Here is a 24,324-nt window from a genome sequence, read left to right as displayed (position 1 = left end):
GGAGATAAGAGAGACGGAGGGCATAAAGAGTAAGACAGAGAGAGAGCGAGAGAGAGCGAGAGAGAGCGAGAGAGAGCGAGAGAGCGAGCGAGAGAGCGAGAGAGAGAGCGAGCGAGAGCGAGAGAGCGAGAGAGAGCGAGCGAGAGAGCGAGAGAGACAGAGAGAAAGAGCGAGAGAGGGAGGAATAAAAAGAGAAGAGACATAATTATAAAATGGCAGGAGCAGAATCAAATCAATACAGAGAGCATCATTGTGCTCCCAGACACACAAAAGGAGGTGGTGTCACACACACACCCACACACACACGAGCACACACATGCACGCGCTTTCCGACTTCTTAAAGGCAGGGGGAGGTACACTGACAGACAGTACACTGGCAGATTGGCGCAGAGAGACGAGTGACATTAAAGGCCCAGTCTGGATGTGACGTGACGACACGGTGACACATGCCACCCTGACTGACAAGCCAACGCCAGTCTCTGAAAGGGCATTCCCACATCTGATGGATCTGCATGCAGACGCATGACAGACACTTGGCCACTTCAAATCACCTGTGAATCAGAATACAACGACATCATCGTCATCTTCAAATCAACGCTACCAAATGCAAGGACACGTAAACAGTTTGTCGTCGTTAAATTCATCTCAGCCAAATGCATTTATCAGAGAAGCCAGTCAACGGGACGTGTGTAATAACGTCAATGACATTTCAATTGTTGTGGGACATCTTGGCAGTGTTGTCACACCCCGCACACACGGAAACCATCTTGGATTCATTTTCATCCTGTTAAAGACCACAGCGCTGCTGTCGCTTCAGCAACCTCACAATCATGTTAACGGCATGTCAGTCGACGCAAGGATCCTGCACACACACACAACACACAGGCATACACACACACACAACACACAGGCACACACACACACACACAACACACAGGCATACACACACACACAACACACAGGCATACACACACACACAAAATGGCTGTCTTATCAATCGTGGTGGGACCACACAATAGCTGAAACGCATGGCTGTGTTGGAAAGGCCTTGGCAGGCCGTCAGAATTAAAGAGGTGCTTGTGAACGCCCCCCTCTTCTCTGCCGGGAAAAAACAATACTCAAGGTTCTCTCTATCTATCCTCACACGCACGCACGGACGTGCACGTGCACACACTCTCTGCCACAACCAGGCACATTGTTTGGGCGCTGTGAAACAGAGAGTGGCGGCCCCTTCAACTACGGCCCCATGTTGTATTTTCAATTCATGTCAATGTCACAAAGCTCATTTTCCATCTGCCCGCGAGAAAAAGAAATGGAAAAGTCCAGCCTCGGGATGCCAGGAACACATGCAGAATCCTGAATGTGACGCTGGTGTTGTTCGTATTGGTACATTGCATCCTCGACTATTTAACATACGGTAATTTCCTTTGAAAAATGAAAAAGAGATCAGAATGACTTTGAACTTTTCTTTGATCTAATTACTATAATCAGTCCCGACCAAATGAAACATGGCAGTATAGAAATATGACGCTGACACGTGAATGTGTTTGTGAGGTCGTCTGTTTCTGTGTGTGTGTGTGAGTGAAACACATGTGAGTCTGCAGGTGAGTTTTCCGTTGTGAATTTGTGTCCATTTACATGTATCTATTTGTGTGTGTGTGTCTGTGCGCTCTCGTGTATGTGTCTAGATGCGAGAGAGAGAAAGCACTTTGCCCCACACCAGTTTAACTAACCAATTACATGGCCCACTCATTCCATTTACTGGCCAAACAGCGGCACAGGTTTATTATGAATGTAACGTGCACAATTATTTACACACACACACACACACACACAAGCACACACACACAAACATGCAAACGCAAGCACTCATCCGCAAATGCACCTCCACACACACACACACACACACATGCCCGTGTGCACAGAGGCAGCCTGTGGTGTCTGGGCTCTCCAAGCTGCAGAGCTGATGATGAATGTGATTGTGCAGTATTAACAGGCGAGCAGTCTGGGAACCAGATATCCTAACCGCGGGATCCGGGTAAGCTCTGGTGGAGGAGAAAGGAGAGCTGAAGGGGAATGTACCTTTACTCCATCCTATTTCTCCTCCTCCCTCCCTCTCTGTTTTTTCTTCGTCTCTGCACACACACTCCACGTCCATGTCTCTCCCTCTCTGCTTCTTCCCTCTCCTCCCTCTCCCTCCTAAAGTCTGAAGGCCGGTGTGGTAGGCTTGGTTGTGTCTCGGCCCTATCTTCCCCAAGGACAGGCAGCTGTGTGGACTGATGTTTGATACGTGCCCTGTCACCTGGTGTGACCTAGTGGTGGGTTTCACCCAGACCTACACTGTAGTGTCGGATATTGTATTGCCCTTCATTTTTGCTCCAAGCTCAACTATTTGCTTAAGCACATGCACTTTGACTTGAATCTAGTCATGAATATGGGCACACTTCTACACAGACACACACACACACAGACACACACACACACAGACACACACCAGGATATTGTTGTGAGACTCTGCGCCTCGTGGAGAGGGTTTTGTCGCGGCTCTGTGTTCGCTTCAAAATAGGTCATCCTGTTCTGGAGCTGTTAGCGCGGTTCCTTCTTATCCTGCCCTGATTTGCAAATCCATAAACAAAAAAGAGAGGAAGTTTTCTCAAAACAAAAGCGTCTCATCAGCACAGCCCGGTGAGCTTAAGTAAATACGTTTTATGCAAAGAGAGAGAGAGAGAGAGGTATAGAGAGAGAGATAGAGGTAGAGAGGTAGAGAGGTAGAGAGAGAGAGGCAAAGTTGTCGTACTCCTGCCGCACCCAACCAGAACTTTTAGTCCCGGTAAACACAAGTCCATGTTATTGTCAGAGAGACGAGAAAACTAAAGTTCTGTGAGTGTGTGGTTGACGGCTTGTGTGCGTGTGTCTGTGGCGGGGGACCAGATATAAAGATAGATCATCGTTGTGTGATTGTTCCGCGTTTCAATTTCCGGATGGCGCATTCTTATCTCCCTGCAGGGTTCCTACTTAGCTCAGCAGCGCTCTTCAGTTCTCTCCTCTGAGGCCCAGGGACCCACCTCTCCCAGCTCCCAGACACTCGTACAATGGGAGGAGCGGGAGAAGATGGAGAACAGAATAATATGCAGATGTGTTTGCTAAAGTATTTGTGAGAGAGAAAGGCAGAGAGAAAGGCAGAGAGAGAAAGGCGCAGAGAGAAAGGGAGCCATGTAACAGCTTGTGCTCATGCCCGGAGCATCCCCTCCGGTGGTCGCAAGAAGTCTGATCATGTTGACAACGTCGATGTTGACAACTTTCCGCACTAACTACAGCGATTACAACACTGTTTGCAATTAGCGGGAATGTTAGAAAGCAGCTATGCTGCTGGCTGCAGACCAGACTGGAGGCGAAAGCTGTTTACTGGTTTTAGGGAAGAGGTTGGATAGGAAAGAGGTTGTAACTGTATTGCTAGTGACCGAGGTGAACTTTGACTTCATCTACAGTTGAATGACGACTCTGAGCTCTTTTTCTGCTATTCAACAGTGCTGAGATACAGACCGGGCATTTTTTTCTAGATAGGGAGGTGTGTTTGAGAAGTATGTGCGTGTTTGTGTACAAGATCCGGATTCTGTGTGTGTTTCTCTAAGCATGTGTGTGTGTGTTTGTGTGCCAGCCAAGCCCCGTGTGGCCCCAACTCCTCCTGACTCTGACAAATACCTGAGGAAAGACACCCAGTCCAGAACCTCTCTCAGCCGGCACGTCATTAACCTTGTAAAACCTCACCTCGCGCCTGTGATTAACGACGCCCCATTATGTGCTATTACACGCCATCACCAGAGGTGCCCGCCTCCCATACCTAAACACAACGCCAGCTTGCGACTGGGACAAGAGCGGGGGTTGGGGAGGGGGGAGTAACTTCCTCAGAGGGCGGCGCAGGGGCGGAGCATACTCCCATAGGACCAGAGCTGAAAACGTCTACTTCCTGTGTGGCTCGATGCCAGATTACAGCCTGACGATCTGTGTACAGATTAGACCTGGAGTCCCTTCCATAATCTCGGGTATTTGTTCTGCGTCTGCAGGACTGCAGTTAATTTGTTGCGCCCGACTTGAATTTGTGATGGCACGTGCTAGGCCTCACCTGTTACTGAGCTATGGGGCGTGAGGTATAGGGTTTACTGACTCTCCTTCCTGCCTGTATCAAAGGCGTTATGTTTCATTACAATGGAATACCGAGAGTCCCAATGGAGTCTCCAGGATAAGCAGAAACCCCTGACCCAGAATCCAACACTTTCCATGTGAAAGGGAGGGTGGGGAGGACTGAAGGGAGGGTGGGGAGGACTGAAGGGAGGGTGGGGAGGACTGAAGGGAGGGTGGGGAGGACTGAAGGGAGGGGTGATAAAGAAGGGAATGAGAAAAAGGATAAAGTGAGAAAAGAGAGAGGGTGTCGGGGAGGGGAGGATCCGTGGGAGGGAAGAGAGTGGTGGAGGGATGGAGAGATGGAGAGGAAGAGAAGAGAGAGAGGGAAATAAAGTCAGAGAGAGAGACAGATAGAGAGAGAAAGAGAGAGGATGAGAGAGAGAGAGAGGGAAATAAAATCAGATAGAGAGAGAGAGAGAGGATGAGGGAGCGAGAGGGAGGGAGTAGGCAGTCAGAGATGGATAAAGAGGGGAGTGCTGTATTCCCTGATGGGGCTGGGGAGGGAGGATATTCACAGCCGCTGCTCTGAGGATTACTGCATTTACACTTCAGCTTAAAAATAGACTTCCCCCCCACTCCACCCCCACCCCACTGTGATAATTTATTTAGCTGAAGGTTTGCATCACTGCATTGTGCTTCCTGACAACAGCGTGCGCTTTCTTCATCTTCAGCTCGAAGACCTTTCCTCCTGTCACCCTCACACTGTCCCTGTCACCTGTCGGAGGGGCGGGGGGGGGGGGGGGGGGGTCCTCCTCTAAATGTCGCAGGGTGATTCCCTCTTCACCACAGAACATCCCCTGCTTTGCCAGTTGGCCTGAACGAGGCCCGTCAACATGGCTGCCCAGCTTGTCCTTGGGAAGTGAGGTGGGGAGTGCGCTGAGATCCCTGGAGTCTGAGACTCGGAGCACACAAGTCGACCAGACTGCAGGGGAACATTCAAAGTCAATGGCACTTGAACAGCAGACACGAAAGCCCTTCAGAAAACGAAACAAAAGCGCCCGCTTCCCATTTTAGCAAAAAGGGAAGAGTCTCTATGACTAAGGTTAAGGGGGATCATTAGTCTTTCGAGTTCATTTCCTGTACGTCGCCTGTGACGACTCGATGCTCGAGACAGAAGTGATGTGGACTGTGAGGAGGGAGGGGAGAGGAACAGGAAGTCATCTCCATGTTTGGGACTCAGCAGTTTTGAAGCGTCCCAACCTTGATCCGCTCTGTCGCGCTCCTCGCCGGAGAATAATGATGACCTCGCACTGCCAAGTCTCACACCGCCAACTCTCACACCGCCGCGTCACCGTGGCAACAGGGTCTTATTAATCTCTCTCTGATTCAGGCGGCTGCGGGCGTCTCAGTGGCACACTGACTCCAGGGTGCCTCTCGCTAGGGTGCTAAACGGTCTTCACAAGGTCGAAGGGAGTGAGAGAGGAAAAGGAAGCAATCTAAGCACCTACTGTCATAAGCAACAGATCAAAGTCTGGGAGATCGTGTGGCTGGGAAGAACTTTGTTTTTAATCTTCCCATGCACACAATCAATCAAGCCCTTAAATGAATTACATTTAGTTTGTTTTGGCTAAAATAGTTTTAATGAACCTTTATTGCCCTTGAGTGGCTCGCTGCTTGTTTGCGCACACTTGTTCGGTTGTGATATAATTAAATAAGAAATCAATTCTACAAACAATTAGTTTCAGCGGAGCAAGTCATGTTGCCTCGTTTATGGAATGTGGGTGTTGCAGAGAAAGCGATTGACTCATTTGAGGTTGATTACCACACAGTTTTCACAATGTTTTGTGCTCAAGGGGGCAGAAAGGTACGCAGGTCTGTAGATAATCATCAGATTCCAGGACATGTTTCAATCTCTTGTGGCACAAACAGAAAAAAAACGATGGAACAATAGAACGCTTTTCCTGTAACATTAACCAAGAAGGTGACACTTAGATAACTGTGTAGTTAGGTTGTCATCATTTTGTCACAACCTTGACAAAAAAATACCAGCCATCCATTATCCTCATAGTGAACATGACAGCATGCCCCAGTCCCTGTTGGCATTTCCCTGAGGAACGGTCCATTAGCTAGCCGTGGTGCTTAGCTGTCCTACTGTGGCTAGCGCTACGGATAAAATCCCTTCCTGACGAGTTAGCCGTACACGAACGTACTTACAGTGTGGAGCCACAACAGCATCGTTGCAGGGTTCAAAGCAAACATTAGCAGTCAGGATGGCCCCTCCAGCCACTCTGCTACAGTAACAGATGCTGGAGAGCACCGTGCTAGCCTCGGCGCTAGCCCCAGAGGACCCGTGTTACCTGGCTGCTGCTCCTGTACCCTTGAGCTAGACAGCTCCCCTTAGCCCCCACCCCCATATAGCATATAGCTACCACCTGTGTGTACGAAAGGGCATTAAGTAACAGTCAGGCGTGTGTAGGTCTCAGTGGAGAGAATCTTTTTTTCTCGTGTGGCCTGTGTGTGTGTGTTAGGGACGACCATAGGATCAATATTAATAGTCATGTGTGCTGGAGGACCCTGAGGAGGAAGTGTCACCTGGAGAGCGTGTCATTACCCATCCAGCACTGCAGCATGTCCCAGCATGCCCTCCAGCCACCCAGGCCTCCTGCCTGGGGTGAGGGGTTTGATGGGGCTGCGCACTGGTGTGTGTCACGGCCAGGGGCTGTGCCTGCAACACAATGTCTCTGGTACAGTGCAGTCTCTCTGACGCACTCTTTGACCCAGCTGGAATAAAGATGTGGCCCAGTCATATCTAGTATTGGTTTAGCGAAAAGGAGTAAAAATGAAATATACTGTATGTGTGTCTACAACCCATAATAAAGGCCAGAGTACAGTACAATTACAGTCAATTCTCCTCACTAAGTACTTTGCATTCCATCAAATACAGTAGGTGGGAGAAGCAACTAATGTTACCTCTTCAGACTGTACTCAAATGCATTTTGTGTAAGTGGGAGTTTTTTGTATTAACCACTTAAGAAATGCAAGTTTAAGAGCATGGTTTACCATGTGTACAAGTTAAGCGAAAAAAAATCAGTTGGAGATATGAAAGCAAGAGAGAGAAATGAGAAATGCTGGCATTAACGGTGACTAATCAGCATGCCGTCGGAATGAGCGTGTCAGATTTGTCGGCGCCGCCCACACGCCTCTCACTAGCCTGACTGACGGATAGACATCTGTCGCATTTAGGACGACCATGGCTCTGCCCCCTCTGCACCCCAGCCAGGGGCCATCAGGGCCACAGGGTGACTGAAACCTGGGCTGTGTTCGAAACGTTAATTGAAACGGAAATGGTGGTCGCTCATTACACAAGCGTCGCAACCATGGTAGCTGAGAAGGCTGTTTTAATACAGGGGGGGTTTTATACAGGTCACTGCTGATTGGGTAACACCTCCGACACAACCATCAAGCACCAGAACAAGTACGTCACAGATTGTAGCAAACCGTTTTGAGGAAACATGCCGTTCAAACCGGAAAACGTTGCAAAACGGTGTACACCGTTATCGGATTGAACGTGCCCCTGGTGTAGACCTGGTGGCCCGTCTACCCAGGCACCTAGACAGAGGTGCGGTGAGCCTGAAATGTCACGCCTAGATGACAACACCTGCATAGCGCCTGCTGAATATGTGCAAATTAACTATTTAGAGAGGGAGGAATGGAGAAGGAGAGAAGGTGTGTGACAGAGAGGGAGGGGTGGAGCGAGAGACAGGGAGTCACAGATTACAGGGAGTGAGAGAGGAAAGATATTGCAAAAGAGAGAGGAGGATATGAAAGTGAAAAAAACGCAAGCCACCGCCCTTGTGATCTGTAATTACACACCCTCCTCTGTGTCTCTCTCCCTCTCTCTCTACATCGTTGCGCTCTCTCTCTCTGTCTCTCTCTGTCTCTCTCTCTCTATCTCTCTCTATCTCTCTCTATCTCTCTCTATCTATCTCTCTCTCTCTCTCTCTTTTCCTGTCTGCATGTGGGAGTTTAAGGGAAACTCAGTGAAGCAGCTACACAATTGCAAATCAATTTTCTACTTAAGCACCTATGATAATCACTCCTTTTATAGGAAATGGGAATTGCTTGTATTACTGCTTCTCCAACAATTCTATTAGAGAGAAGAAAATAAACACAGGAAATCCTAGCCTGGAAAATTGCAATTGCGCCGCACAATTAAAACATAATTCACACCCCAAACAAACAATCAATCAAATTTCAACTCTCTAGTCAAATGTTGAGTTGCATTTACTTCAAAATAATATAAATAGACTATTTTCTATCATTTAGCATGCAACTAACAGCATTAGCTGGAGTTTGTCTGCTAATGAATAACCATTCATTACCTGAGAGGCTGTGCAACTCTTCCTGGACTACCATGGGCACCGGCACTGAGGCAAGCTAGCGTAAACCTCTCCTAGCATCAAACTATGTTCCCCTTCAACAATGAGGGAAAGACAAGCATGTGACCACTGGAAAGGTGGTAGTCCACACTTCACAAACTACCACACCGGCTTATAAAACCCCCAGGAAAACAGAGCTACAATCCCAAACAACAACAACCACGTCAATACTTATTGGCAAACGCTAGTGAGTTTGTCCGCACCTTAGTGAGGGACATGGCAGGGAGGAGCTGGACTAACGAGGATGACAGTGCAGCGAACCTCTCTTCCTCATCTCTCCCTCCAGTCCCCTGCTGGAGTCCTGGCTATGCTGAGTGATAGCTAAATGCAGGCCACTAATTGAGGAGAGTGGGAGGAGGAAGGGTGACAGCACGGCAACAAAGAGAGAAGAGATAGAGACAGGAAGAAGAGGGGGAACGCGCGAACATCCATTGTGTCTTTATCTACGATGGCTGCCAACTGCCGACTGACTGCGGCCGACATTTGTCATCTCGCTCCCCTCTCTCGCCCTTCTCCCAACACACCTACCTAGCTCTTTTTGTTCCCCTCTCTCTCTCTCTCTCTCTCTCTCTCTCTCTCTCTCTCTCTCTCTCTCTCTCTCTCTCTCTCTCGCTCTCGCTCTCGCTCTCGCTCTCGCTCTCGCTCTCGCTCTCGCTCTCGCTCTCTCTCTCTCTCGCTCTCTCTCGCTCTCTCTCTCGCTCTCTCGCTCGCTCTCTCTCGTCTAATCCTCACTTTCATCACCCCTTACTTGTCCTCCCCTACCCCCTCCCACCTCTTCTCTCCCTTTCTGTCTCTCTCTCTTCATTCCCCTCTCTCCATCCATTCATCCATCTCTCCCTCTCTCTTTCCATGGTTCCTGGCATGCAGGAGACACCAGGCCATTGGTTAATTGGCCCCCCGGCCTGGACCAGTTCTCTATTCCGGTTGTGGGCGTGATGAGGGCAGCGCTGGTACAACTTCATAGTCTTGAGGAAGGGCCCTCTTCATAATGCCGTGCGAGCGGATGCCACGATGCTGGCTGGCGTCGGGAGCCTGAAGCATGGTGCCCCCTCCTCCTACCCACAACCAGTAATTACTTGTCGTTGCCGCCATTTGTGGGCAATTTGACGGCTGCCGCGATAAACTGGTGTGTTGACATGTTAGTGAGCGTCGCCAAGTCTCCCTGCTACTCAAGACAAAGTCACAGAGAAGCGAAGTGAAGAGGCTGAGAGATGTGAAGAGAGAGAGAGAGAGAGAGCCAGCTGGGAAGGGAGGAATGAGGAGAGAGGAGTGATGAGGAGAGCGAGGGAGGGAGGGAGAAATGAAGAGTGACGGATATGGAGAGGGATGAGGAGAGAGTGGGATAACAACAGGGAGGGATGGAGAGAGAAACAGCTGCAGATGAAGAGAGGGATGACCATAGATTGGGGTAAACAGAGAGAGAGAAAGAGAGAGAGAGAGGGAGAGCTATGAAGAGAGGGCAAATGAAGCGGAGAGGAATGCAGACAGAGATAAAGAGTGGTTCTGATAGTTCGGGTGGGCTGCTAAAGTCTGCAGAGGACACCCAGGTGGAGTTACAGATTGGCAGTGTGTAAACAACCAATGAACAAAGCATTCTGGGGGAAAAATGTGCCATTTAAGCGAATACAGCCTGAACCATGGTATTGGCATACATGACCTGTCAGCAGATAAAAGATGGAGGAAAATGCAAGCTAGGACTGTTTCCCTTATGCCGATGCTACGAAAACAAGACCAGACAATCCATAGTTTACGGTACATCAACTGAAAATCCATTCTGGAGCATTAATACCGGCAATCATGGTCTCAGCCACATGCTGGAGATGCAGGAGATGCCAGGATATAATCAGTATTCTGCTAGCTTGTAGTCTGTATATAGTACACATCTATTAACTTTGACTTCTCACAGATCCTGACCCAGTCCAAAACCCAAAGTCTGAAGACTGCCTCCATTAGCGCTTTGCTAATTGTAAACAATTAGACTGGAGTTTAGGGTGTCCCTGTTGGGAGAAACACAGGCCTGCTATGGATGAGTCATCCTGCTTTCAGGATGAGGCCAGTTGTTCCTCAAGAGAGAACGCTCTCTCTCCTGCTCCCTTGCAAGATTATGACATGCTGCAGAGCACACCAGCTTATAAAGAAAGGTCCTCAGACGCCACATTGATTAATAACAGCAAAGAGTTGTGCGCACTGTACATTTTCAATATACACTTATGGGAGTTGCCGGGGATATGGGCAATGAACAGCTCGACTTGTGCTGCGGTACTATGTTCAAGGGGATAGACGGGACAATATACAGAAACAACACGAGCGTTACCATCTTATGTGAGAAGGAATTTCATTACGTGGACTGTCACAACACAAGTCCATATTAAAGAAATCTTCCAACTTGAAAAAGTTTATTTTTTCCTCATTTTTTTAATGCAGATGTGTGGAAGGTTGCTTGGTGTGCATATATATATGAGTGTGTGTGTATACTTTTAAACCTCACTTGCCGGAGCCAGCTACTGCTGTGGAGGTAGCCTATCAGACAGCGATAGTACGCCATGCTGTTTGCTAACTCCTTCCTCTCAGGACCCCAGCTCACTTTAATTTCTGCTCCAAAACAAATACACAGGACTGGGCCATCCAGCTCAGCGCAATCTGAAGTATCTCCTGTCAACCCCAGATAGATGGATGGATATAAATATAATCAGACTGATATCCAGCATTGAGCCCTAGTCTGAGTGGCAGAGAGGCTGAGATTCTCCATCAATCTGCGAGATCTCATATCTGTCTGTCTGAGGGATGGAGAGAGGGATGGAGGGAGGGTGGGGGGGGAGGCTGATGAGGAGTGGTGTGAGTGATGAAAAGAGGAAAGGAGCGAGGGGACGAGATGAAAAGCAGGCGAGAGGGTGGAGAGGTGGGGACAGAGAAGTGATTGGCTGGATGAACTGGGTGGCTACAGAAGTGCACTTCCTGGTTTCCTGAGCCATGGCAACGCCGTCTGACAGTACCCGCAGCCAACCGGGGGGCTACCGTGATGTTACCTATCGTCCACATGTCAGTCAGGACATCTCATGCAAGGACACGGTCCTCATCCGACACTTTCAGTGTACTGCATCAAAGCCTGATAAAACCTCATCAGAAGGGCACGGTTGCAATCTGCAGCAAATGCAGGGTGGAGGGGTTCCTCAAGGTCCCCCCTTCTGCTGCCGTATGAGAGCTGTACCACCACTCTGAGCGCCGTCTTTAAGGACAGCTCCAATACCCCAGACCCAGGTATTAAGGTATTCCCATCATTAGGCGTGCCTATGAGTGGTGATGCTTAGCATTCTAAAAACACCTGCTTTGCTTCCCTCCAAATCCTATTTGTGCCCGTCCCAGGGCTTTGTCAGCATCTCTGTGCGGACGGGCCTTTCAGCAGAGACCGATCAGCAGGGACATTGGTATTCTGCTAATCTCTCTCTCCACCAGTGGAGGGTAATGGGGGTTAACAGGGCTTACTTCTCCACTCGCGCCTCTCACTCTCTACTACTCAGGAGCTCTGCTCCTCTCTGTTCCTCCAACCTCCTCCCAGCCTTACTCCCTGTTCCTCCAATCTCTTCCCAGCCTTACTCTCTGTTCCCCCAACCTCCTCCCAGCCTTACTATGTTCCTCCAACCTCCTCCCAGCCTCACTCCATGTTCCTCCAACCTCATCCCAGCCTTACTCTCATTTCCTCCAAACTCATTCTTTTTCCGCTCCTCACAGTTTCTTGCTGCAATTCTCCACCTTTCTCTGCTCCTCCAAGCCCCTGCATGTTGTATGCTGTAAGGGAGGTCGGGGATTTGGAGGTTGAAGTGAGGGTGTAGGGCAAAGGAGGGAGCAGAGAAAGCAGAGGGTACTTAACCCCACAGGAAATATATTTATAATTTAGGCCGTGTCAGTGTTTATCATGTAGTGCTGTCATACGCATACACATTCTCACGCAATCGTACGTAGTACACACACACACTTTCTCTTTTAATTGTGTTCCTGCAGGGCAAAAGGAGCACGGTGGATCAAAGGGCTCCCTGATGTAGGCCTTACAATCAGTAACACACACACACTCCCTCTCTATCTCTCATTATGTGTGCAAACCCCAAGGAGTCCTCCGTTAGTAAGATCAGCCATGTACTGCCTCTGTGCTGTATCCAACACAGATCCATCGCCAACACAACATTTACAATCTCTATTTATTGATGCTGATTGTACAATTCAGCATCAGTTAATTAAACAATATTCATATTTTTGTGCTTGAGGTTCATGGAAATGTGCTCATATGAATGTATTCTGATTTAATGATGTATCTACACTGATAAAAAATGCAGTTTGACCTCGTATGCATTCCAACTATCTTCACCTAGCTGGTATTTTCAGTTAAACATGTTATACTTAAGTATTGATTTTTCTCTAAGTGCTTTTGCCTTTCTTAAGTTCAGTATTTCTGGATGGTTCTTCTTTTCCTTCTCTCCAAAATGAGTTCATGTGCAGTCCACCGCTGTTAAACAACAGGAACCAAGACTGGGGCTTGATAAGAGATACGTTATGTTTTTAGCACATTTGTCAGTCCTCAAACAATGCCTCTCTGACAAGCTGCAGGCTTTTCTTTCCACCTAAAGCCCGAACGAGAGAACAACACGATCGATCAATTGCCAAAAGGGACTTTCCTTGAATGTCCTCCTTTCGTTTGACTGGATGAGTGATGGGCATGATTGGAAGATGGTGGCGTATGATTTTCTATTCTGGTCTATCTAAGTAAAGACCTAACACGCCTCCCAGGTATCGGAGGAGTCCCGGTGATCGAGCTGGCCACCTCGTTTTTTAATTGAAACGTAGTTACGTTTAATGATTCTTTGGGATTTATAACCCGTTTCACATTCGCGGGAGACTCCATAAAGCAGTCTGACGTGCTGTGCTTTCTAGTGTTGTGACAGCATTCTCCCAAGTAAGACGATCTGGGATGGGGGGGTGGGGGGGGAGAGGCAGAGAGAAGAGACAGAGAAACAAGAGAGAAGATACAGAGAGAAAGAGGGCAGCCATTGAGCACACAGATATCGATCTACCTACTGTCCTGATGGCCCTAGGCAGATGTTCTGGGATCTGCTGCAGTCATTTCTCCAAGGTCTGTCCTTTACACACTAAGCTGCCACTCTATACACCAGCTATTGTATCACCATTGGTTCAGTTAGTCACAGGGCCAGAGAGAAGTCATGAGATCAATATATTGTAGCTCATGGAGGGAAGCTGTTTTCAAAGTGGAGGGGTCGACTTCAAAGCCGCGTATTTTTCAGAAGTTCAAAAGGGCTAATGAAAGGCGTGAGAAATGGGCCTGAAACAGACATATTAATAAGGTATAAACAATTCAACAGTTGAGCTTTATTCTTTTATTATGAATCGATGCCGGATTGGTGGATGCTCTGCTGGGATGGGCACTATCACGCTGCCTGTCAATGTTGAGAACTGTGTGGACTCAATCCTATATGAAACAGGTTTCCATCAGTAGCAACACATCCTATCCTGCCTCAGTACCACGACAACACATGGAGAAGATCTGAAGACGACCCGGATCTTTGTGCCGACTGAACCTCAGTCACACAGCTGGTGTGACAAGGTCTTCTTTCATCCTGTCTGTGTGATGGAGGAACACCGGGGACAAGGAGAGTTTGAAGGAGAACAGGACAGAGAGAGACATGCTAAGGCAGTCTCGGTCCTGTCGGTTCCCATACAGTGCAGCTGGTACTCCACTAGGAGAGAGGGTCACAACAGACCTAGGCTTGCGTGATGCAGAGTGCAGGGGGATGAATCAGGTGGTGGGGGTAAAGGGGTTCGTTATTATTTTATTCTAGCATTTTTTGGGGGTCTCGCTGTGCTTTTTATTCATTATGTTATGTCCACTGTACTGTCCTGTCTGCAGTGTTGAATGTATCTGGCTTGAAGCTCTTGGTGCAGAACAAATTCCCCTCGGGGCAATAAAGGTTTTCATTCATTCATTTGGGGGGGGTGTAAGGGCTTGAGGGGGTCAAGGAAGAGAAGGGAGGGACGGGGGGAAGGAAAAAGTGGTCTTTCACCAGACGCCTCAGAGGAGGCAGACTAGACACATCTTTGCTCCCCCGATGGTGGCCTACTGTGCTTTTCGATCCCTTTTTACCCCATTTTGCGTTTGATTGTTTCCCTCATGTCAAGGAGCAGACGTTCTCTTTCTATTCCAGTCAGAAAAGCAAAAACGAATTCTGACCTTGCGAGAACTGTACAGAGGAATGCAGGATTGTTATTCTCTCTGCCAGCCAGACACTCCTTTCTAGAAGGCAGTATTAATGACGAAAATGTTACTTTGGTACAAAACCTAGGCCTTGACGGGCAAGCGCATCAATAGAAACGTCTGGGGATCTGCGCTCAATATCTTTGTCACATATATTGTAATTGTGTGGGGCAAGGTGGCACAGCCCGCAGGTTTGTATATTGCTTGGTATTTCCCTGGAGTCTCTGCCACCTTAACTCTCTCTCTTATTCCTCTCCCCCACCCGCTCTCTCTCTCTCTTTACCCCAAGTCTTGTCCCTCTCCTATTCTGTGTCTCTCACCATCATGACTCTAAACATCCCTCTTTTTTTCCCAATCTTCTCCTGTCTCCGCTCTCGCCTTTGCTGTGCTCCCCCATCTCGATCTCCTTCTAGCTCTCTTCTGTTTTCTCTCTCCCACAATCTACCTGACTGTCACAGCAGTAAAACAGTAGCCGTGGCCTTAAACAACACTGAAACAAATAACCAGAAAAATTGCACTGTGTGTGTGTGTGGTTTTGTCTCTTGTTCTCTACTATTTTAAACACATCTATAATGGCATTTGAAATTAGGGCGTTGAATTAAGCATGCATGACGGACATAGGAGAGACAAAAAGAGAGAGAGACAGAGAGAAAGAAAGAGTGAAATTAAAGCAGGCTTGTTAATCTGGTTCAAGGTGCAGAGTGCTGGTGCTGTAACAACTTCTCTATCCCGTGTATGCTCTCTTCTCTCTCTTCTCTCTCTCTCTCTATTCTTTTTCCTCCTCATCTCTCACTTTCTCTCTCTCCCTCCCTCTATCTCACTATCTATTCCACTTGGCTGGTGAGGAGAGCAAACAGTGGACCTTAGTTCACCGTCTCCGCTCGCTCCCTCTCCCTCCCTGACCATTCTGCTCCGTTCTGTCTGACTGCATACAAACTGCCATTTTAGGAAGCAGGATTAAGAGGGAAAAAGTTCAGGAGGACGGTGAGAGAAGACGAGCCAGGAGAGACTGTCTGGAATGCGGTAGTGGAAAGGGACACGTCTCATGTTCTCTCCGTAAGATGAGAAATGTACTTTGGAGATGAGATACAGGAGACAGATAGAGAGAGACAGAGAGAGAGAGAGAGAGAGGGGGAGAAAAAAAAGAGAGGGGGAGAGAGAGAAAGAGAGCGAGAGAGAGGGGAGAGGTAAACGGGAGAGGTAGAGCAAGAGGGGTGAGGGAGAGAGACAGGGCAGAGTAAGGGAAGGTGATGAATACGTGTCAGACTGCTGGTCAGGATGAAAGAATGTCAGGCGGCTGGGAAGCTGCAAAGCTCTGCCAGGGCCCCAAATGCTGAAGGAGGAAAAAGGTCACCTGACGACAGACGGGGAACTCTAAGCTGACCAGAATCACCCGAGGTCTGGCACCGGAGCCACTCGGAAGGTTCGTTTTGAACTCATAGAAAGCAGCCTATTCCACAGAAAACAGATAAAAGGTTGTTTGAGGTAGAAGGTTCTGTGTCTTTTGTAGTCTGCCCTTTTCTAGTCTTTGGTTGTTTGGAGTTTGTTCATGCTCTGTGGGGCATGGCACTGAGCATGTTTATGGAGTGCTGCTACATGTAATGTAACAGCCACCCATAGGAGACCAATAAAGCTATGTCAAAACAAAAACCTCTCTAACCCTATCTCTGTCTTTCTCTCTCTCCGTCTCTCTCCCTTTCTCTCTGTCTCTCTTCCCCCTACCTCTCTGTTGTAAAAGGTCTGCTGTAATAAACTGGCTCGTAGAGATCTCAAGAACATCTGTCTGACATTTTCCTCTTGGTCTTGTGACAGTTTAACATGATTACAAGGGGCAGGCGACAACGCTTTCGAGATCAGTTTAAAGCAACATGATTTACAGTCCAGAGCGGCATGACGCAAACCTGGCCTCTGTCTCTCAATTGTGAAGATCCTAATGAATGACAATAAATCATTACTTTTTTTCCGATCTAGACGATTGCTTTGTGAGATTGCTTTATGCTTGATGGGTAGTGCCAAAAGCAAAGCCAACTATTGCCAAGCCCTAGTTATCCGTGGCTGTAAAACGTGCTTGGAGCAAAAAACGACGTGATGGGAAGTCCTCGATGGTGTGGACGTTCTCCCAACACGAAAGACAAATCAACCTAAAACTTGGTCGGCCTTGTTTTTTGTTCTCACTGTAAGTAGCCGTCTTGTGCTGGTTAGAAGAGAGAGAGAGCAAAAGAGGCACGACTTTACACAATCCTAGTTTATAATCCAGAAGAAAAAAAGAGCATTCCTCTACCTTGCAATAACCCTGAAATGATCAAAGAACACACAGCCCTGTTCCCTGCCCCCCCTACCTTCCCTGACTCTCATCCTTAATTACAGCCAGATATCTTATCTATTTGACTGCTGGAAAAACATGGTGTACATAGTCAATGTGCAGAGGGAGAGAAGAATAAATGAGATGTGATCTCACGTCTAACAGATGGGAGTGTTGAGCTGGGCTCACAGCTGTAAGGGAGTGGTGTTAGGCGACAGTGTTAGGTAGCGGTGTTAGGCGACAGTGTTAGGTGGTGGTGTTAGGTAGTGGTGTTAGGTAGCAGTGTTAGGTAGCAGTGTTAAGTAGCAGTGTTAGGTAGCAGTGTTAGGTAGCAGTGTTAGGTAGCAGTGTTAGGTAGCGGTGTTAGGCGACAGTGTTAGGTAGCAGTGTTAAGTAGCAGTGTTAGGTAGTGGTGTTAGGTAACAGTGTTAGGTAGCAGTGTTAAGTAGCAGTGTTAGTTTACAGTGGTAGGTAGTAGTGTTGTTAGCTGACAGTGTTAGGTAACAGTGATAGGTAGCAGTGTTAGGTAACAGTGCTGGATAGCAGTGCTGGGTAGTAGTTGTGGGCAGAAGTGCTGGGTAGCAGTGTTGGGCAGCAGTGTTGGGTAGCAGTGTTGGGTAGCAGTGCTGGAAAGCAGTGTTGGGTAGCAGTGCTGGGTAGCAGTGCTGGGTAGCAGTGTTGGGTAGCAGTGCTGGAAAGCAGTGTTGGGTAGCAGGGCTGGAAAGCAATGTTGGGTAGCAGTGTTAGGTAGCAGTGCTGGAAAGCAGTGTTAGGTAGCAGTGTTAGGTAACACTGCTGGGTAGCAGTGTTAGGTAGCAGTGCTGGGTAGCAGTGTTAGGTAGCAGTGCTGGATAGCAGTGTTAGGTAGCAGTGCTGGGTAGCAGTGTTGGGTAGCAGTGTTAGGTAGCAGTGTTAGGTAGCAGTAATAGGTAGCAGTAATGGGTAGCAGTAATAGGTAGTAGTAATGGGTAGCAGTGCTGGGTAGCAGTGTTAGGTAGCAGTAATGGGTAGCAGTAATGGGTAGCAGTGTGTTGTCTGAGCTAAAGGTTCTCTGGTAGCCTAGGCCTCTATATTATTGATGGAGAGGACTGGCCTCACCCTTCTCTTTTTTGTCTCTTTCTCTCTCTGAACTTTAGTCCTCCCCATATTTCCAACCCCTCTCTCCCCCTCTCCCTCCTTCCCTTTCTGATAGCTGACCCCAATAAAGGAAACGTAACGGGAATCGACCCCACACACACCTCTCCGCCCTCTCTCTCCCAATCCTTTCTCCCTTTGGTGTGAAGGCCAGGAGATCTGAGCTAGGTGGCTGAGTGGTTAAGATCATAAAACCAGTTTAGAGAGATGAGCTTGGATGCTACTTGTAAATGAGACAATAAAACTGTTAAGAAGAGAGAGAGAGAAAGAGACAAAGTTTCCCATGGCAGTCCCAGTTGACATGAGCTCTTGGAAGCACGTCCGAGTGAGAAAGAAAAAGGCCACTCACCAACGTTCCAAACAATGATTTAATATGTGCATAATGAGAAATAATATATCCACTCGTAAAAATACGCGGGGTAGGTGCGTGTCATTTGCCCCTGGTGGGTCTGTCGCGCCCGGGCGTGCCAGAGACATAACTGGCTGGCAGGGCCTTCCCTGATCGCTGCTCCCGTTATGAGTTCCCAGAGCCAGCTTTGCGCCGGGGACAATAAAACATACGCTATGTCATAATTCAACACCTTCTATGGCCAAATGCGCCAGTGGAGCCAAAAGGGGTGGAGGATGATGTTGAATTGTGGTGTGTGTGCATGACTCATTTCCCATAGCGAAACAAATGGCTTTTGTTTGACAACTATTATTATAAAACTATTACGAAAATGAGGAGGACAATGGAGGAACTTCTCATTTAAAGTTTGCAGCATACAGGCTCTTGCTTCCTGCATGATGACCAATAGGGAAAGGTAAGCTTCTCTCTGCGCTTCGATTGGCTGAGGTCCGTGCCGCCGCCGATGACGGTGGTCAGCAGGGGCTTTTGGACGAAGCGGGTTTTGATTTGTTGAGGTAATAAACGCCACTCTCTTCTCTCCTAGCAATCATGGTGTACGCTGGACTTTTTAATTACCAAAAGCTGTGGAGCGGGCGAATGAGTGAACAAGCGTTGCGGGAGAGGAGCTCTAAACCGCAGGCTGGAAAGGAGGGAATGAGGGAGAGGGGGTGTGGGGGCTGGGCAGGGAGGGAGGGAGGGCTGAGAGAGAAGAGACCACGATGTTAAAGGGCTGGCTCTCGCTGGCAAGCGTCATTCCCGCCCTGGCGACAGTAATTAAGAGGGAAATTACAGCCGTAGTAAACTTGTCACGGCTGCCTCTGTGATGAGGTGGAGGAATGAGGGGCAGAGGCTAAATGTGGCTGTGAAAATCTGTACGTCTGTGTATGTGTGTCTATGTGTGTGTGTGTGTGTGTGTGTGAGAGAGGGAGGGAGAGAAATAGTGTGTATGTGCAGGGGAATATACGTTTTGTGTTTGTGAGGGTAAATGAGGGTGTGTGTGTGTGGATGGAGGAGTTGGTGTTCATTTTTGGCGCACTATAAAGCACATTTTCTATTTTATTTTTGTATTTTCTATTCTCTCTCTCTCTCTCCTGACTTGTATCCAGCTGGCCTTTCTGCTGTGTGCTCATGTCACCTTCAAACAGTTGAGGGCTGGACACCCTAGGGTCTTGCGTAACCCTCACCTCCACATGTCAAGGATTCATGCATTAGATCACTGCCTTTGATGCTTAACACAACCCATTCGTCACACCTCCCTTGGTTGCGGAGACGAGAGCAGAATGGAACAAGACTCCAATACAGCTCATCCGCCTCAACAGATTTATTTATCTATTTTCCTGGCAAGGGAAAAACAACACAGTCCAGCAGCAAATCCATAGACATATCACTTTACCTATGGTGCAGTAAGCACACACGCATACACACAGAAACACACACACACGCAGACTCACAGACGCATACACACAGAAACACAGATACACTTACAAACACACACACAGACACGCATAAACACAGAAACACAGATACACTTAAACACAGACACACGCACGCAGACACACACACTAGCTCGGCATTGTTCTGAGAAAACCTGCAGCGTACGCAGTGCTAAAACCAGTGGGTGGAACGGACACCGAGAGGAGGAGCACAGCCAGTCATCCTCTGGTCCAGCCATGCACCATTTCCTCTTTCCACTAAAACACACACATGCAACCCACCGTGTGGGCTTGTTTACCTGGAAAATAACACTGCTACCTAATCACACCAGACAGCAAACGGTATCCCTACACACGGGTGCTAAATATCACTGCACTCAGCATAGTATAGTTCCATTTACTGAAACTGTCAATACAATGGATGATTAAGTATAAGTATCGGATGACAGTGCACCCAGGGGTGATATGAGTTCAGCCTCCTGACTGGTCAACAGGAAACCGCATGATGTTCATCAAGGCTGGTTAACAGCACATGTGCTGGCTGCTATTGTTCTTGCTGCATCAATCTAGGTCAGGAAGGCTCATTCATTGGACAGCAAAAAGCATATGGCACCAAAGTAAGTATCCATACACTAGCAGACAAGGATCTGCTTTCATGGCCTCAAAACCTTATTTTGCAAATGGCTGTGCCTCAGCTAAGAGGAGGAGGAGGAAAAGGTGACAAATGAAGAGCAACATAAATGCCTGGACTCATAAATGTCATGCAAAAGGTATTTTTGACAGTGTGCTACCAGCTGTGTACTGTCCATCCCACTATAGCCCACCTAGCCAAGTGGTGCTCCCCCTAACAGCCAAGCAGAGGTCCAGCACGCCTCTGGGACAGGTTTGGGAAATATGAGCCTGTTTTTCTCTAAGAGAATACCAGTGTTGAATGAGATTGGCTCTGATGGAAACACTTGTGGCAGAGATGTTTGAGCAGTCTTGGGATCTGTGGCAGCTCAGTCTGATGGAGCGATGGTGGGTGATAAAGAGGTGGAAGCACATCCGGACTGTTGCCCAAAATATGGGGGATGGGACCAACAGGGGGCAAAAAAGGCCCTTGGAGGACCAGACTGCGGAGAGAGAGAGTGACAGGAAGAAAGAGAAAGTGAGAAAGAGATAGAGTGAAAGAAAGAACATGAAAGAGAGAAGTCTAGAGAAAGGAATAAAGTTTAAGTGAAAGCGAGAGAATGAGAGAAACTACATACACGGTAAGTAAGAGAGTGCAAAAAAGCGAGTGAGAGAGACAGAGACAGAGAGAGACAGAGAGACAGAGAGAGAGAGAGAGAGAGAGAGAGAGAGAGAGAGAGAGAGAGAGAGAGAGAGAGAGAGAGAGAGAGAGAGAGAGAGAGAGAACAGAACGTCATCCTTAGCTCCGGTATCAAAGAGGCAGGGGAAGATCAATCATGGGGAATAGCTAAAAGACCTTTCAATGAACCTGCTTTAATCTCCTGACAATGCTACAAACTGGCCTGGAAGTGGGGCTGCATGACGGGGCTCTGGGGCTCTTTAATAACTCCCCCTGTGAACAGTGTAAATCTTTAATAGAGGGCAAGTTAGGCCTGCAGGCAGCTAACACACACACACGCATGCACACGCACGCACACACTTTCCCGCACACGCACATGCACACACACATTCACCCTTTGATTGAGGTAGTTGACATACAGTGCATGGATAATACATAAATGTCCTGGTGCTCCAACAGATGGCAGTTGTAGCTTGGGAGGAGCATATTCTAATATTATAGCAAGTGTAGGCAAGGATGAGCAGTGATTCACTCACACACGTTCAAAAACAATCATACTGTACACACACACACACACACACACACACACACACACACTGAAATTAGAACAGACCTAGGGAACATTGAGAGTGAGGATGATAACACAACTACTTACAAATAAAAGCCTCATTTATATTTCAACCTCTTGGCAACCCTTGCCTGTAAATATTTATAAAGTAATTAAAATGAAAGTTATAACTCTCTGATGCTCCAAGTCCTGTGAATTAATTTAGTCTCGGTAACGGATAAAAGCCATTGCTGGCTTGCCATTAATTCAGTAAACCCGAAGAGACTGAACCATAGCAAAATGCCTCTAAAATCCGACCTGTTAGGAGAACACAGTCCAGCCGCACTCAAATTAGTGAAGCTATTCTGAGAGTACTGTACATTGGTACAAGAACATTGGACTGTGACAATTTCACAATCTAACAGCAGCAGTCATGATCTAAAAGTGCAAATTGCAAGTCTTGAGGTTCCGCTACAACTGTCCTGACAGCGAGTCTGGTGCTGTGATGTTTGTCCCTACAGGTTTGCCTACACCTCAGATTGACATGATTGGTTTACATGCAACAAAAATAAAATACTGCTTCTTTGATCTTGTCTTATTTCCTGCTGCATGACATGTCATCCTCTAGACAAAGACCAGCACAAGATAATCACTTTTTATGCTGTTATGCTATTTGTAAAATGTTCTAATTAAATAAAGCAATTTCTGACATTTTGGCAGGCTAATAAGCGCAAAAAAATCATAAAATGTATGGCACTAATTAGATTGGATGACAAACATTTCTTGATCAGTGACGGGATGCCAGACTATTCTCTTTCACTGGCTTACTTGGCGCTTCTTAATGTTGTGCTGGGGAAGAGAGAAGGAGGAAGAGGAGGGCGTGCACAAAAACCTGGGTAAGGGCCCACTCAGAACACAATCAGGTCCATTTGTAACCCGGGAGCTTGAGTTACCGTCGACAACAATAGAGAGGAATTAGCTCTATTTGTTTGGCCCTGTAGGACTTACAGACCAGAAGATTAGGTCATTAGAGGCGCTTGTCCTCTGTATATGGGTTATGCAAGAGGCTAAATGAGAAAGTATTCAATAAAGGTGGATTAGCCTCTATTGGGACACAGATATGGTCAAACTGCACTACTACACTAGCTGTATTGCATCAATATTGATGATACTAAATCACCAACCCAACCGTGTTTACTTCACTTTCATCGCTAAAAGCTGTCCCGAACAAGTAATACTACTTGACAAATGACTTTGTTTTGGTGTCTTTGCTTTTTGAGAATAGATAAAGACAATGTGTGACAGTTATCAGGCCAAAACCAAAGTTAACAACCGTCATCAATCATGTTTGCCCCGGGAGTGAGGAATGTTACAATAATAACGGATTAGCAGGTGCACGCCTGTCAAGGAGCTTGCCGTTACACCCAAATAATGATCCACAGCTCAAGGTATGTACATCATTTCCTTTTATGGTAGCTCCGTGATACGCATCATTTCCTTGACTGGACTCCCTCGCTCCCCATCTTGCTCGCTGTCTGTCTGCTTTTACGACCATCCGTCTGCATCGCCGGCAACACATGTTAAGCCTTGCTGGCGCATTTGTCTAAATAAAGGTGTGTCGGATTCATACACCTGCTGCCTGTTTACTCAGACCGTATCCACTACTATTCCAGAAACTGATATGTCCACTAGGAGATTAGCCAAACCCTCCTGACATGTATTCGTATAAGTGAGTGGTTGACCTTGACATTACAGTGTCATTCCTATAATGTACTCTGTGTATTGTACATCATGGGTTTTAATACTGCACAAACAAATGGCACAAAACCTCTCCCATTTGGCAGAATCTGAATCTACTGATGGGTGGTAAACCTTTTATTCAGGACACATGGTCTCAAATATAGATTTAAATGGAGACTCTTTACTTAGCTTTCAAAACCTTGTCACCCGTTAAAATATTCCCAAGCATTCTCAGTTGTATTATTTCAGGTTTAGATCAGCCTTTAAAACCTGCCGCATTCCGTGGGGTCCTGACTTTGAGAGCTACATAAAAATATATACAGTGCCCTCCAAAAGTATTGGAACAGTGAGGCCAATTCCTTTATTTTTGCTGTAGACTGAAAACATTTGGGCTTGACATCAAACGATGAATGTGAAACCAGAGATCAACGTTTCAGCTTTTATTTCCAGGTATTTACATCAGGATCTGATGCACAAATTAGAAAATATCACCTTTTTGTTCGAACCCACCCATTTGTCACATGAGCAAAAGTATTGGAACATATGACTGACAGGTGTGTTTTGTTGCCCAGGTGTGTCCTATTACATACATTATTCAATCAATAAATACCACTGAATGTCTACACTCAGGTTCAGATTGGGTAAGATAGGTTTTGTCTATGCAGACTGTAT

At 47.4% G+C, this 24,324-nt stretch overlaps 1 protein-coding gene across 2 annotated transcripts in view; it reads right to left on the bottom strand.

Annotated features, from left to right (window-relative positions):
* The window catches only part of samd12 (sterile alpha motif domain containing 12), a 56,667-nt gene that overhangs the window by 3,032 nt on the left and 29,311 nt on the right, over window positions 1-24,324 (bottom strand). The gene's annotated exons all lie outside the window — the stretch shown is intronic.

The sequence above is a fragment of the Hypomesus transpacificus genome, chromosome 4 (assembly GCF_021917145.1).
Source record: "Hypomesus transpacificus isolate Combined female chromosome 4, fHypTra1, whole genome shotgun sequence".
In the NCBI taxonomy this organism is placed as follows: Eukaryota; Metazoa; Chordata; class Actinopteri; order Osmeriformes; family Osmeridae; genus Hypomesus; species Hypomesus transpacificus.
Note: the sequence above shows the minus strand (reverse complement) of the source record. Positions and strands in the feature narration are given on the sequence as shown.